General features: G+C 36.1%; 1 long non-coding RNA gene across 1 annotated transcript; it reads left to right on the top strand.

Annotated features, from left to right (window-relative positions):
• The first annotated feature begins 5,281 nt into the window (after positions 1-5,281).
• On the top strand, positions 5,282-13,776 carry LOC149539280 (uncharacterized). The gene is made up of 2 exons (XR_016356203.1): positions 5,282-6,093; positions 12,473-13,776. It is a non-coding gene; the product is annotated as an uncharacterized LOC149539280 (long non-coding RNA).
• The last annotated feature ends 877 nt before the right edge of the window (positions 13,777-14,653 follow it).

Raw genomic sequence — 14,653 nt, 5'->3', positions numbered from 1 at the left:
ATGGTTTGTGGATTATTCTTAGTTTTTCTTCTTATTAGTTGATGGTGATGTGCCTATTTCCAAAATATAAGATTTATTTAGTAATTATCAAAGTTGACTCTCTTCTCCAATTTGGAAGGAACGGATCATATTTGTAATTTGAATATAGAGGACAACTTTGTGGAAGGTAAACAATCGGTGTGCTCCCACTTTTATGCCTTGCATTAAAATTCACACGATTAATTTAAAATTACCCCTTTATACTATACAAACATTTACTACTACAATCAATTTCTTGTTGAGAAATTTTTCCAACTCAAGAGTATTGTTAAGTTTGCACTCAATTCATTATTTACTTTTTTAAAGCATAAGTACAACCGCCTAGGTCTTGTAGAGCCTAAAGTGTGGAGGTTAAACATACAAAGATTTAGCCAAGTCTTCATTGACCAAAATTGTATTGAGTTTTCTAGCATTGAGTAGGAAAGCTCATAGGAAGTCAACCAATAATTTTGTGCACCAATAGATCGGTGACTCCACTGGGGAGATTTGTTACAAATCAATTTGTGGAAAGCATCCTGATATTCTATAGATCAAGGATAGAGTAAACTATCTCCAACCTTTGTTGGAGAGTAAAACCTATAATTTGGCTTGAAGAAAAGATGGCGACTCTACCACGTATGTATTTATAAATGATCAATTATCCATATTTGAGAATTGGAAAAGCAATAGACATCTATCCTTGAAGTTTATGTGGGGAAGTAATGTTTGCACATTCTGGAGAATACTTGTAATACACTTTGAAAAAAAAAGGTAGAAAGAATAAACAATCCTTAGATATGTCATTAACATAATATGAAAAATTTGCAAACAGAGAAAAAGATTTATGCGATGAAGACAATATGGATGCTCATCATGAAAGATATCTATAAATTTTTGATTTAAATGTAGCTGGACAGTTTGAAACAGCTTGAGTTGTTAATGAGTCTAGTGAAGAAGAGGATGCTGAAGAAACAAATGAAGACTCTTAGAATCTTACAAAATTATTAGAAATTTTACAGTTCTCAAGAAGGGAAACAAAGGCATTGAGAGGAGTTCTTGATGAATTATTGGAAAATTCTAGTTTGAGCAATGATAGTATCAGTACATCAAAATATGTTGAAGATAAGACAAATAAGGACAAAGGATAGTCATCCAAATACACTCCTAATAAAGATCCTTCTTTTAATACTATGAATAGAAATCAATTGTATAGAAATGAAGAAAGAAATAATTTTGCTAACCAAAATAAGGATTAGACAAATAGAGTTGGAAATTATTGGGGGAATAATCCAGTTAACAATCAGAATAATAACCGAGGGAATGTTAGGAGATTCAATTTTAATCAGAACAAGCAATGGATGAGAGCCCCTATGAATGTAGAATGATATGAGAAATTAGATTTCATAGGGATAACATGATACCCTTATCCTATATCTAATGATTTAAGAATCGCTATACCAAAATTCTCCAGGTGAGAAGATCAATTTGCAGAAATGCATGTCATTAACCTTAAAAGTACCATTGAGGAATTAGAAGAGCATAATGAGGATGCATTCATGAAATTATTTGTTTAGTCTCTAACTAGTGATGCTGCAGAATGATATAGAGGTCTGCTTGAGAATTATATAACAAGTTGGCAGGATTTTGTAGACATTTTTCTTGAACAATTTGGGAATAATAATGACACATCTTTTTCTCCTCATGAATTAACCAGTATAAAAAATAACTCTAATGAGATTGTATTTGAATTTAATAAAATATTTAATAAAGTCTAAACAAGATCCCCCAAGATATTAGGCCTATTGATTTTTTTCTCATACACTTTTATTTAAGTACCTTTGAAAGTGAGACACACTATGAGATAAGATCACACAAACCTAACACGTTGCAAGAATCCTTTAAAGTAGCCATGACAATTGAAAATGATAGAAGAGTTGCAAGTAGTATTGGTAAAAAAGAGGATCCTAGGCTATTTGATCCCAAAAGTGCTAAGAATAATAAGGAGGAGGATAAGATAGACAATATCTTAGGGATGATTAAGGATATGCACATGAAGGGTAAGAACAAAGGCATGAAAAATAATAGATCTCATAACAAGCTAGAAAGATATAGAATGCAGGATATGCCTTACACTACATCATGGAAAGATGGTAAACCTATCAAGAACATTGGTACTCCTAATCTTTTCAAGAGATTTAATCATTATGCTCTGAATGACCCATTGTGTGGAGCATGTAGAATGCCACATTCTCCAACACAATTATTTATTGCTAAGAATATTTTTTATAGTGATCTCCATTCTAGATATGAACCACAAATAAATGCATCATCTGTAGAACCCTTTTGGGGTGAAGACTCCTCAAAATATGAATACATGTCTGATGTTAATACAAGAAGAATAAGGCATCTGGATCAACATGTTATATCAAATAAAGAATAAGCAATCAAAAGAATTACAATAATTGAAGAAAGAAAAGCCCTCACAATTGTTGCAATTGAACAAGCTAGGAGTAGTTACAAATTAAGGAATAGGATGATTAATATAGACCCTAAAAGAGATGACAAGCCTTCTCTACGCAAAGGATTTGTAATAGATAAGCCTCCTCAAAACATCCCCCAAGAAGGATCAAATATGGATCAGTAGGCATCAAGTAAGAAACAAGTGTGTAATTCTTTCATTTCAAATGCTTTATCTCAATTATAAATTTATGTTCCATTTTTAGAAATTGTGAAAATTCCTAAATATGGCAAAGAAGTTTTAAAATATTATATCAGAGACTACTAAAGGTCATGAAAATAATCACATTGAGGGAATCACACCTGTCATTTATCTAGGGACTAATGTCAATGAAATTGTTCCTCAAGTTGACCGCTTTCATTTGACTCTTCTTATAAATAATAAGTTAATTAGGACAATTAGGGTTGGAAGTAGACACACCTTATGGGAATTATTACATGATGGATAATAGGTACATGGCTTTGTCACTTGGGTTGTTAAAAATGTTGACTTTAGGTTCCCCTCTTGTCTTGATATTTCATATAAGATAGATATAAATGTGGTTGATGTCCCAACCTCTTATGGTATGTTACTCTCAATACAATGGTCAAATCTAGTTGGAGGACATATACAATTGGACTTATCTTATGCAAAAAATCCTATAAATGGTTAAAAAAAAAAAAATTAATAAAGAGCCTAGGTTTGAATATATCATTGAAATTTTTTAGCTTGACATAAAAATAAAATTTTGTCAAATGGGTATAGACAATTTTCAAAAAAAGTTAGCAAACCTATCCAAAGTGCATGGAATTCTACTATTCTTATGTAGGAAGAAAGCAAAGAAATATGGCATATGCATTTTGGAGGAGCATGTAGTAAGGAGGGAAATGGTGCTGGAATAATTTTGACATCCCCTTCAGGTAAAACTTTTAGGTATGCATTCCTACTTAATTTCAATGTACCAATAATGTCGTTGAATATGAAGCCTTAATTTTAGGGATTGACATTGCAAAACATCATAAAATCATGTTACTATCAATATTCAGTGATTTAGAACTAATTGTATATCAAACAAAAAACAAATTTGTGACCAAATATTCTAGACTTAAATTATATAGGAATTATGTATGGGATTTAATTGAATATTTTGATGCCTTTTCAATCACTTGGATAGATAGGAATGATAGTTCTCTCACTGACCTAATGGCTAAACAAATTGGCACATTATTACAAGATATAGTTCAAGTGGAAATGAAGAACATGTCATCTGTACCTAACAAATATTTATAATTGGCAAGTTTTTGAAGATGATAGGGACTTCAAATTTTTAACATGTCATGAGAATTATCAAGATGTTGAGATTGATTGGAATGGGTTGGTGGAAAGTCAGAATGGAAAAGATACCGATTATTTACATATTTAGTGCTAGGATTGACATATAGAACAAGAACAATTATAGTAATATGACTAATATATAAAAATTCATTCACTTTGCTTCCATTTTACAACACTATAAGAGACCTTGACAAATCCAAGTGTTGAGATTTGTGATTGTTGATTGCATATTGTTAGTTGTAGGATGTAAGTTTTAAGCTTGTGATATGTGGTGAATCATATGGGGCGTGAGGTTTGTGAGGTATATGTTGGACCTAGAGTTGTATGGTGCTAAAACAATTATCGACACCCTTTCAATTTAGGTACTAGAAATAATCAATTGTGTAGGTCTAGCATGGTCATTAACACCCTTAACAAGCACTGAATAGGAAAGGAAAAATGCTTTGTGTATCAATTAGAAAATATGCTCTAGTTCATGTACTAAGGATTTATTTGTGGATAGACATACAATGTTGTAACTATGTTAGAATATTATGATTTATAAGATGGCTATTGCAATCATGCGAGTTGTAATGTGAATTATGTCAAAATATCTATAATTGTGATTTGGAAGAGTAAATTATGAGATTCATATTTTTAGCTCAAGAATTTAAGGTGTGATTATCCCTTAGTAGATTTGATTATTTTTTATTTTATTGCAATAATAATTTCTAATTCCGTTGCAAAAGCTCTTATTAATTTTTTTTACATTTCTTGCGTCTATTGCAAGAGCCATATATGAATTAGGTTTAATAAGGAAAGCATTTGTGGAGAACTCATTACCTCTATATGATCCCTTTGTGGCATGGTTGGAGCCCACACTTTGTTATTAGAACCTTTCTCTATCTTAGGAATATCTTACATATTGAGAGCCTCCTTTAACAATTTTGCTTCTATTTTGGTGGGTTTGCAGATTGAAATAAATGCCCATTTATATGAGACAACGATCCCATGAAATAGGTGTAAATGTTGTAATTATGTCATAGTGGATTACCTTCCACTAAGAAGGAAAACCTCCTCAAGAATTGTGCAAAGTTGTGCAAAGTCCTTAATACAAGATTTGTTTGTCGACTCTTTTTGCTCTTCTTGAGAGTCGATTTATTTTACATAATTCTTTATTTAAAAATATAGATATACTAGTCTCACATTTTGTGTGCTCATTGCACACGAGAGTACAATAGCTAATTAATATGATATAAAATTAGTTGATTTTGAAACTCTTTTATGAACTTAAAAAAAGGTATTAAAAGATATAAACCAAAGATTATTTATTTATTTTATGCCAAAATTTCTAATTTGAAACTGAAATTGAAAATTGCCCATGCTCGAATACTCTCTTTTATAGGTATGTAGAGGGAAGTGAAGTGAGCTGCCACATGTCTTCATATTCAATATTTTTTAGTTTTTAGAAAATGCTTCATTCATTCCATTTATAGTTTTAAAGCTTCTTCTGCAAACCCTTAAGTCTCGGCTGCAACGGCTCTGTGAAGAAGAAACACTGCCCGTTGATGTTCTTGTTTTAGTTTGCTAGTGTTACCGTTTCTTTTTATGGGTTTCAAGTCTGGCTGCAACGGTTCTGTGAAGAAAAGGCACTGGCCGTTTATGTTTTTTATGGTTTTAATTCTGTGATGTTACCGTTGCTTTTTATGATTTTAGTTTCGTGGGCTTCAAGTTTCTGTGTCTCACTGCCTATATAATAAGGTAATGTGGCTATTGTTTCCTCAAGTTTTCTTTGCAGTTTCATCCGCCGAGGGTTTGATCCCCTCTCGCTTTGGAGGTATTTCAATTTTTCTTTTGAGCCTCTTTTTGCCTTTCATATCGTCTATTATTTTGTTAGAGTTTTTTTGTGAGAGGGATTTAACGTCTGAACTGATATTTTCTGTCTAGGGGCCACTTAAGCATTAAGCAGCATTGAGTTTTTCTGCAGAGTTCTATATGGTTTGATTCTCTGTTTACAGTTTACCCATATTGGGCTTCCTCTGTTTGGTTTGATTCTCTGTTTACAGTTTACCCGTATTGGGGTTCCTCTGTTTGTATATTATGTGCAATGTTCTGTTAATTTTACCCTATTGTTGTTCGATTGACAAAGACGAGTACTAATTTGATAAAAGCTCATCATCACTTGCCAAATTTACATAAGTGTTAAGCTAGACTTACCCCTTCGCTCTGACGCAATGTTCAGCTCATCCAGCGCCCTGACATAGGTAATTTTTATTTCAAGGAATCATGCTATATGCCATTGACAGCCTAATTATATTTTACTTTAATTTTGAATTATAAAACAAATAAAAAATAGTTATGGGTTATAATGTGATAATGTGAACACGCAATTTTCTGTTGCATTTATAATCTATAATGTTGTTAATTGCTAGATTTTTTAAGTCAGGGTCCCTTCAGTGTCTTAATGAATGTTTGGAGGTCTATATTCATTCTATTTGCTGCTTTCTTTGTCTATGGACCATTTGAAGTTTTCGTTTCTTTTCTTTTTTTCTTTGTCATACTATTTTTGTTTGTTTGTTTCTTTCATTCTATGCCTTTTTAAGAAGTTATATGCATTTTGTTCTATGCCATGCCACTTTTATTTTTGGACAAATCGAAGGGAGACCTGGTTTAAATTTGATTGAGAATAATTCTGAAGTTATTGTTCCTTATATAAAAATTAAATAAATAGATTTCAAAGATTGCTCTGTTTCAATTCCCTTCTCCTTTCTCTGTCTACCCTGTAAATGTGTTATTGACAAATTCTGTTTCTAATATGTTAAAGCCGCTGCTACTTCTGATCCATGCATTGTTTTTTGTTGTCCTGGACGTGTGATTTATGTTAGGATGATAAAGTTTATCCATGTTACAGTTTGATCTAGGTATGTACTCGTTCTTTCCTGTTAGTTTTGTGGCTAGATTAAAAATTAGTCTCATTTGACACTTCGGATTTTTTGCCTTTGCATAATTAAATAACCCAGTGATTATATTTTCCAAAAAATTTCTTCATTGAATTCAACATAGTTCTTGTTAATTATTGTTAGTTGGACAGCTGTTATTTCTGATCCGGAAATAGTAGCACTATTTATGGGTAGCTTGGACAGCTGTTCGTCCTTATCTATGAATAGCGGTTGTATTTATGGGTGGTTTGGACAGCTGTTTGTCCACTTGCCAAAAATTAGTAAATGGTTATTATTTACTAATTTTAGTGATTCTTTTTGGACACTTTGCAACCAATTCTATTATTGGCTGTCGAGTTGTCTTAATCTCAACCGTTGGTTAGATTTAATCTCGGTCATTGGTTTACCAACAGGAGTAGTATAGAAAGGGGTCATTGGGTCATTTGGATATGAAGAAGCTTTTGTGAAGCAGTTTGCAGTGTTAGCAAACAGTCTTGCAGTGTTAGCAAGGGCGCAGTGTTAGCGCAGGGAAGAAGCTTTTGGAGAAGCAGTTTGCAGTGTTAGCAAGGGCGCAGTGTTAGCGCAGGGAAAGAAGCTTTTGTGAAGTAGTTTGCAGTGTTAGCAAACAGTCTTGCAGTGTTAGCAAGGGCGCAGTGTTAGCGTGGGGATAGCAGTGGGGAATATCAGCGGGAGAAATTAGGAGGTTGTCGGAGTTCTGCCAGTGAGAGGCAAGGAATTTTGTATCTCTTGATTTGCTGAAGTTTAATATAATTCCTCATCTGTAGAACTGGTTTTCCCTTAGGGGTTTTTCCAGGGACAATTTGTCCGAAAATATTGTGTTCATTGTGTTGCGCATTTCTTTCCGTATTTTATAAGTGAAGTTGCAGTTGTGTTATTCTTCGATATTAGCTGGGAATTTATTTACACCAAAGAAGATGTTGGACGCCATTCTAAATCTGTACCAGAATGCTACCACTAACAGGAAGTTGATTCTCAGAGAGAAGGTAAAGAATACCCGGATGAATCAGGGAGAAGACGTCACAAGTTACCTCACCAGGCTCAGACTTGTCAAGGATGAGTTAGCAGCTGTTGGAGATAGCCCTAGTGATGATGAGCTAGTGAGAATAGCCCTAAATGGGTTTACTAAACAATGGAGTGTCTTTGTTTAAGTTGTCAGTGGACGAGATACTTTACCGAGTTGGGATCGACTATGGACTGATTTCACTCAGGAGGAGTTTAGACTAAGTCTTGTCAACGGGGTCAACAAGAGTCAGAAAAATGAGGTGGAACAAGAGAACGTTGCCCTAGCGGGTAAAGGGAAAGCAAAGAAGGGATCTAGCAAAGGATTAAATTCACAAAGTGAAAAGAAAAAGAAGGACCTTTCTAAGGTCAAGTGCTTTGGATGTCACGAGTTTGGCCACTATGTCAGTGATTGCCCAGAGAGGAAAAAGGGTAAGAAGCAGGTGGCAGCTTCAGCAAGTGCAGAAGAACTCTCCAGCAGAATGGAAGATGAGTTTGCACTCATAGCTTGTATGGTTAGCTCAACCTCACAGTGTGTTTGGTATATAGATAGTGGGGCGTCATTTCATATGACAGGAGTTAGAGAGTACTTCTCCAGTTACAAGGAGGAGGACACCAACATCCAGATTTCTATGGGAAACTTGTCCAAACTCAACCTTGTTGGGAAAGGGACTGTTCAGTTTCAGAGGGAGAATGGAAAGATAATTCCTCTTCATGATGTGTTATATGTGCCGGGCTTAGGTATGAATTTGATTTCTGTATCTGTTCTTCAGGATAGGGGGTATAATGTACTCTTTAGAGGGACACGTGTTGATTAAGCACAAGGATTGGAAATCACCCATAACTATTGGAGTTAGGAGTGGTCGCCTTTATAGATTGCAGTTTGATACTCCTAAGGCACTTATGAGCAACAATAATCCTAGAGATCTTGGAGAGCTATGGCATAGGAGGTTGGGCCATATTCATCATGGAGCACTTAGATTGCTTCGTGAGACCGTGACAGGTGTTCCAGAGGTGAGCATAGAGCATGACGATGTATGTAAGGGATGTGTGTTGGGGAAGTTTGCGAAAGCATCTTTTCCAAGGAGTGACACCAGATCTAAGGGTGTTCTTCATCTAGTACATTCAGATGTTTGTGGACCAATGTCAATGAAATCTCTCAGAGGATATGAGTACTATGTTACTTTTATTGATGACTTCTCTAGAAAGACCTGGATATACTTCTTGAAGACTAAAGATGAGGTTTTCAGTCGATTCCAAGAGTTCAAGGCTCTTGTGGAGAACTCGATAGGAAAGAAGATAAAGGTTCTTCGGTCAGACAATGGAGGTGAGTACAAAGGAAATGTCTTCCAGGAGTTCTGCACCAGAGAAGGAATCAAGAGAGAATGGACTGTTCCTTACAATCCACAGCAGAATGGAGTTGCTGAGAGGAAGAACCGTTCTATATCGGAGGCAGCAAGAGCTATGCTACATGACCAGGACATGCCCCGTTACTTATGGGCAGAGGCGTGTAATACAACAGTCTACATTCAGAATAGAGTTCCACACAAGGTGCTAGGGAAGATGACACCAGAGGAGGCTTTCACAGGGAAGAAGCCAGATGTTAGTCACTTCAAGATATTCGGGAGTTTGGCATATTGTCATATTCTTGGAGATACACGTACAAAGTTAGATCAGACTGTAGAGAGGGGGTACTTTGTTGGGTACAGTGAGACCTCAAAGGCATACAGGATTTTCATTCCGGGGACTAAAAGAGTTATTGTCAGACGGGATGTCAAGTTCATGGAGGATAAGGCATTCAAGAGATCCAGAGATTTGCCAGCAGATGATCAGAGTGAGCAGCCAACAGAAGCTCCAAGACCAAGTCAAGGGCATCAAAGCTCAAGTATAGTTACCAGTACGAGTGTAGACTCAGTTAGTGAAGATTCACAGAGTATGGAGCAACAGGTGCAACAGGAAATGCATCTGGAAGACTTAGAGGTTGACATTTCATCCTCTACAGTTGGCAGCAGGAACCATGTGGTTCCAGATACACAAAGGGATACTCAGGAGTTTGTGGGAGCTCCTAGGAAGAGTACTAGACAGCGAAGACAACCAGCCAAGTTCAATGACTATGTGGCATTACTTAGTCAGTTGGTAGATAGTGAGCCTTCTAGCTATCAGGAAGCTGCAGAACATCAGGTATGGCGAGATGCTATGGTTGAGGAATATTCTTCAATAATGCAGAATGATGTGTGGGAGGTAGTACCTAGACCAATAGATAGGGCTATAGTTGGATCACGCTGGATCTATAAGATAAAGCACGGTGCAAATGGTAGCATCGAGAAATACAAGGCTAGGTTTGTGGCAAAGGGGTTCTCTCAGAAGGAGGGAATAGACTATGAGGAGACATTTGCTCCAGTTGCTAGGTATACTTCTATACGAGCTGTAATCTCACTTGCAGCACAGATGGGATGGCAGATCCATCAAATGGATGTCAAGACAACATTCCTCAATGGTGAGTTGAAGGAGGAGGTATACATAGAACAACCAGAAGGCTTTGTAGCACATAGCAAAGAGACCCACGTGTGCAGATTGAAGAAAGCATTGTACGGACTCAAGCAGGCTCTTAGAGCGTGGTATGAGCGCATTGATACATACTTGCAGAAAATGGGCTTTGTGAAGAGTGAAGCAGATGCTAACCTCTACTACTTGATGGTTAGGGGTGAGATTCTCATTCTTGTTCTTTATGTGGACGACCTATTTCTTACAGGTTCACTAGGGCTCATAGTGGATTGCAAGAGGAACCTTGCAGAAGAGTTCGAGATGAAGGATTTAGGACTTATGCACTACTTCCTAGGCATGGAAGTGTGGCAGATAGATGGGGAGATTTTCCTTGGTCAAGGAAAATATTGCATTGAAATCTTGAAGAAATTCGGGATGGAGGATTGCAAAGCCATGTCTACACCCATGATCACGAATTGGAGGAAGGTAGATACATCTAAGGAGAAAGATGTAGATCCCACTTTATATAGACAGTTGATTGGTTCGCTTATGTATTTGGTCAACACTAGACCAGATATAGCATTTGCAGTAAACTCTCTTAGTCAGTTCATGGTTGAACCAAAGAGAATGCATTGGATAGCGGCTAAGCATGTGCTATGTTACTTGTGTGGTACAGTCGAGTATGGGATTAGATATGTTCGAGGTGAAGGTATCAGGTTGATAGGCTATACTGATGCAGATTGGGCAGGAAGTACAACAGACAAAAGGAGCACTTCAGGGTGTTGTTTCAGCTTGGGATCAGGAGTTGTATCTTGGTTCAGCAGGAAGCAGAAGTTTGTGGCTCTAAGTTCAGCAAAAGCAGAATACATAGCAGCTAGCATGGCGACATGTGAAGCTATATGGCTTCGGAAGTTGTTAGTAGCCTTGTTTGGTCAGAATGTTGAGACTACTGTGATACATTGTGACAATCAGAGTTGCATCAAGTTGTCTGAAAATCCAGTGTTTCATGATAGGTCTAAACATATAGATATCAGATATCACTTCATCAGAGATTGTGTACAAAGGGGAGTTGTTCGACTACAATACATACCTACAGATGAGCAGGTAGCAGACATTCTGACGAAGGCTTTGGGAAAGGCCAAATTTATCTTCTTCAGAGATAAGATGGGTGTCATGCAGAACAACTTCCTCGCTAAGAGGGAGTGTTAATTATTGTTAGTTGGACAGCTGTTATTTCTGACCCGGAAAGAGCAGCACTATTTATGGGTAGCTTGGACAGCTGTTCGTCCTTATCTATGAATAGCGGTTGTATTTATGGGTGGTTTGGACAGCTGTTTGTCCACTTGCCAAAAATTAGTAAATGGTTATTATTTACTAATTTTAGTGATTCCTTTTGGACACTTTGCAACCAATTCTATTATTGGCTGTCGAGTTGTCTTAATCTCAGCCGTTGGTTAGATTTAATCTCGGTCGTTGGTTTACCACCAGGAGTAGTATAGAAAGGGGTCATTGGGTCATTTGGATATGAAGAAGCTTTTGTGAAGCAGTTTGCAGTGTTAGCAAACAGTCTTGCAGTGTTAGCAAGGGCGCAGTGTTAGCGCAGAGAAGAAGCTTTTGGAGAAGCAGTTTGCAGTGTTAGCAAACAGTCTTGCAGTGTTAGCAAGGGCGCAGTGTTAGTGCAGGGAAAGAAGCTTTTGTGAAGCAGTTTGCAGTGTTAGCAAACAGTCTTGCAGTGTTAGCAAGGGCACAGTGTTAGCGTAGGGATAGCAGTGGGGAATATCAGCAGGAGAAATTAGGAGGTTGTCGGAGTTCTGCCAGTGAGAGGCAAGGAATTTTGTATCTCTTGATTTGCTGAAGTTTAATATAATTCCTCATCTGTAGAACTGGTTTTCCCTTGGGGGTTTTTCCAGGGACAATTTGTCCGAAAATATTGTGTTCATTGTGTTGCGCATTTCTTTCCGTATTTTATAAGTGAAGTTGCAGTTGTGTTATTCTTCGATATTAGCTGGGAATTTATTTTCAGCAGTTTAATAATCATTTGTGATAGGAGATTAATAATCAGTGACTGCAATAGAAATAACCCAGTGATTATATTTTCCAAAAAATTTATTCATTGAATTCAACATAGTTCTGTTACCAGTTCTGCAAAAAAGATAGTATGTTGTTATTTAATGAGTACATTAACATACAGTCTGAGCAGGATGAGAACTACGGTAGGTCATTTCAAAGAAAAGCAGAATTTAATATTGAAGCTCAGCAGCTTCGTTTCAAGATGTGTCAGTCTCAGGTATGAAACTATGCAAATTTGTTTCACAACATATGACTTAAACAGCATGTTATTTGATAGATTGCAAAATTATTTGTCCATTCAATTTTCAAGCCCATATGAGTTGTCTTGTTTGAGCTAGAACAATAAACACACAGAGAATATGCAGCCATAGTTTTGTTTGCAACAATAAAAAGAAAGCATGTGGTGTGCAGATAAAGGAGTCGATGCACAGTGTTGTTTTTATTTTGTTTGACAAAGCAAAATCAGATATGGTTTAAATTTGATTGTGATTGTTTTTTTTAGAGATATCTTTTTTACATTACTTGGCACGGTGAAGGCTTTCATTAAAATTTATGAATTAAAGAATTTTCATTGTAAAAATATAATTATGTTTTTAATTCCTTCCTTCGAAGCTTTGTATCTTTCGCTGTAGATTGTGCTGCCATCTTTTAGTTATGTTTCCTATTGTTTCATTTTCATCACCATCGTCCATGGCTGCCCCTTTTCAGTAGAGAAGAATTTTTAAACATATTTTGTTTAATGTTTGTGAGAAGAACTGTAAACATGATCATTCTTGAACCCAAAAGCCTTTTATGGATCTATTTTGGGCCAAATTTTGTTAAATTCTTTTAATTATGTTCCACTACTTTAATGTGAATTTTGGATTTCAAAGCTCTGGTGGCTATATATATATGCTTAGCTTTCCATGTCAGCTGTTTACACTATTAATTATGATTGATTGCATAGCTTTGAGTCCTGAACTGTAGAATTCACTGTTTCATCTTAACTGTATTTTTGAAATTCCATCCAAAGCCTTTATGTTCTTGAATGTAGAATGTGCATATATGACTTCAGAGCTAAGAATTCGTTTGAAACCCATTAAACTGATGGGGCAAAGTCCAGTTGTTTTAAATTGTTAAGTTCGCCTATAATGTCAAAAAATTTGTGCTCACATAAGATTCAGTTATTGTTCAGACAAAATAATAGAGAATTTGGATTCATTGAAACAATTAAAATTGTGGTAGTTTTGCCGCTGTATCCCATTGTGAGATATATTTAGATATATTTGAAATGAAATTATTTCCTCTGTATGAGCTCTTAGTGTGTGATTCTGCATCTACGCATAGAAAATCTTTGTAAGATCATTGAGATGATGTAGGCCCTGTGAATGCTACCTTATATGCAGTAATATCTGCTATCTTTATGTGCTTGTATCTACCCTTGGAATGAGAAAATGAAATCACGACTTTGGTAGATCTAAAATTTCATGTAAAGCCTTCATGTTCTTACTTAATTTAGAATGTGCATGGCTCCAGAACTAAGACTTCTTATGAAATCCGTTAAACTGATGGGGTGGAGTCGAGTTATTTTAATTGTTAACATATAATCTTAGTTACCGGATTCGTGCCCTAGAGTCCGGATCCGGATTCGTCCCTGGATTCGTGCAGATCCGGGCAGGATTCTTGTTTTACACAGTGGATTCGTCCGGATTCGTGGGCCATGAATCCTGACGAATCCACTGTGTAAAACAAGGATCCTGCCCAGATCTGCATGAATCCAGACACGAATCCTCAAGGATCCAGCATGAATCCTCAAGGATCGACAGGTTCAAGTGAGTCTAAATTATTTAATATGACTTTTTTAAATATATTTTCATGAATCCTGACGAATCCACTGTGTAAAACAAGGATCCTGCCCAGATCTGCATGAATCCAGACACGAATCCTCAAGAATCCAGCATGAATCCTCAAGGATCGACAGGTTCAAGTGAGTCTAAATTATTTAATATGACTTTTTTAAATATATTTTTTGGCTTTCTAGTGCTAAAATGACCTTTTTATGCATTATATATACTAATAAATGAGAGAAATAAATAAATAAATATATATATATATATCTGTTACTAGTTGGGGCTTGGGCAAGATCAGTAATATATATATATATATATATATTCACAAATCCTCCACGAATCCTAATCGGGAAAAAAAAAAAATCACGAATCCACGGATCCGATTCACGTGCCCGAATCGGATTCGTATCCCGAATCGGTAACTAAGCATATAATCAAAAGAAGTTTGTGCTCACATAGGACTCAGTTGTCACATAGATAAT

The sequence above is a fragment of the Cupressus sempervirens genome, chromosome 9 (assembly GCF_028749045.1).
Source record: "Cupressus sempervirens isolate cs-2001-9-10 chromosome 9, ASM2874904v1, whole genome shotgun sequence".
In the NCBI taxonomy this organism is placed as follows: Eukaryota; Viridiplantae; Streptophyta; class Pinopsida; order Cupressales; family Cupressaceae; genus Cupressus; species Cupressus sempervirens.
The sequence above is the reverse complement of the archived record's forward strand: the minus strand, read 5'-3'. Positions and strand labels throughout refer to the sequence as shown.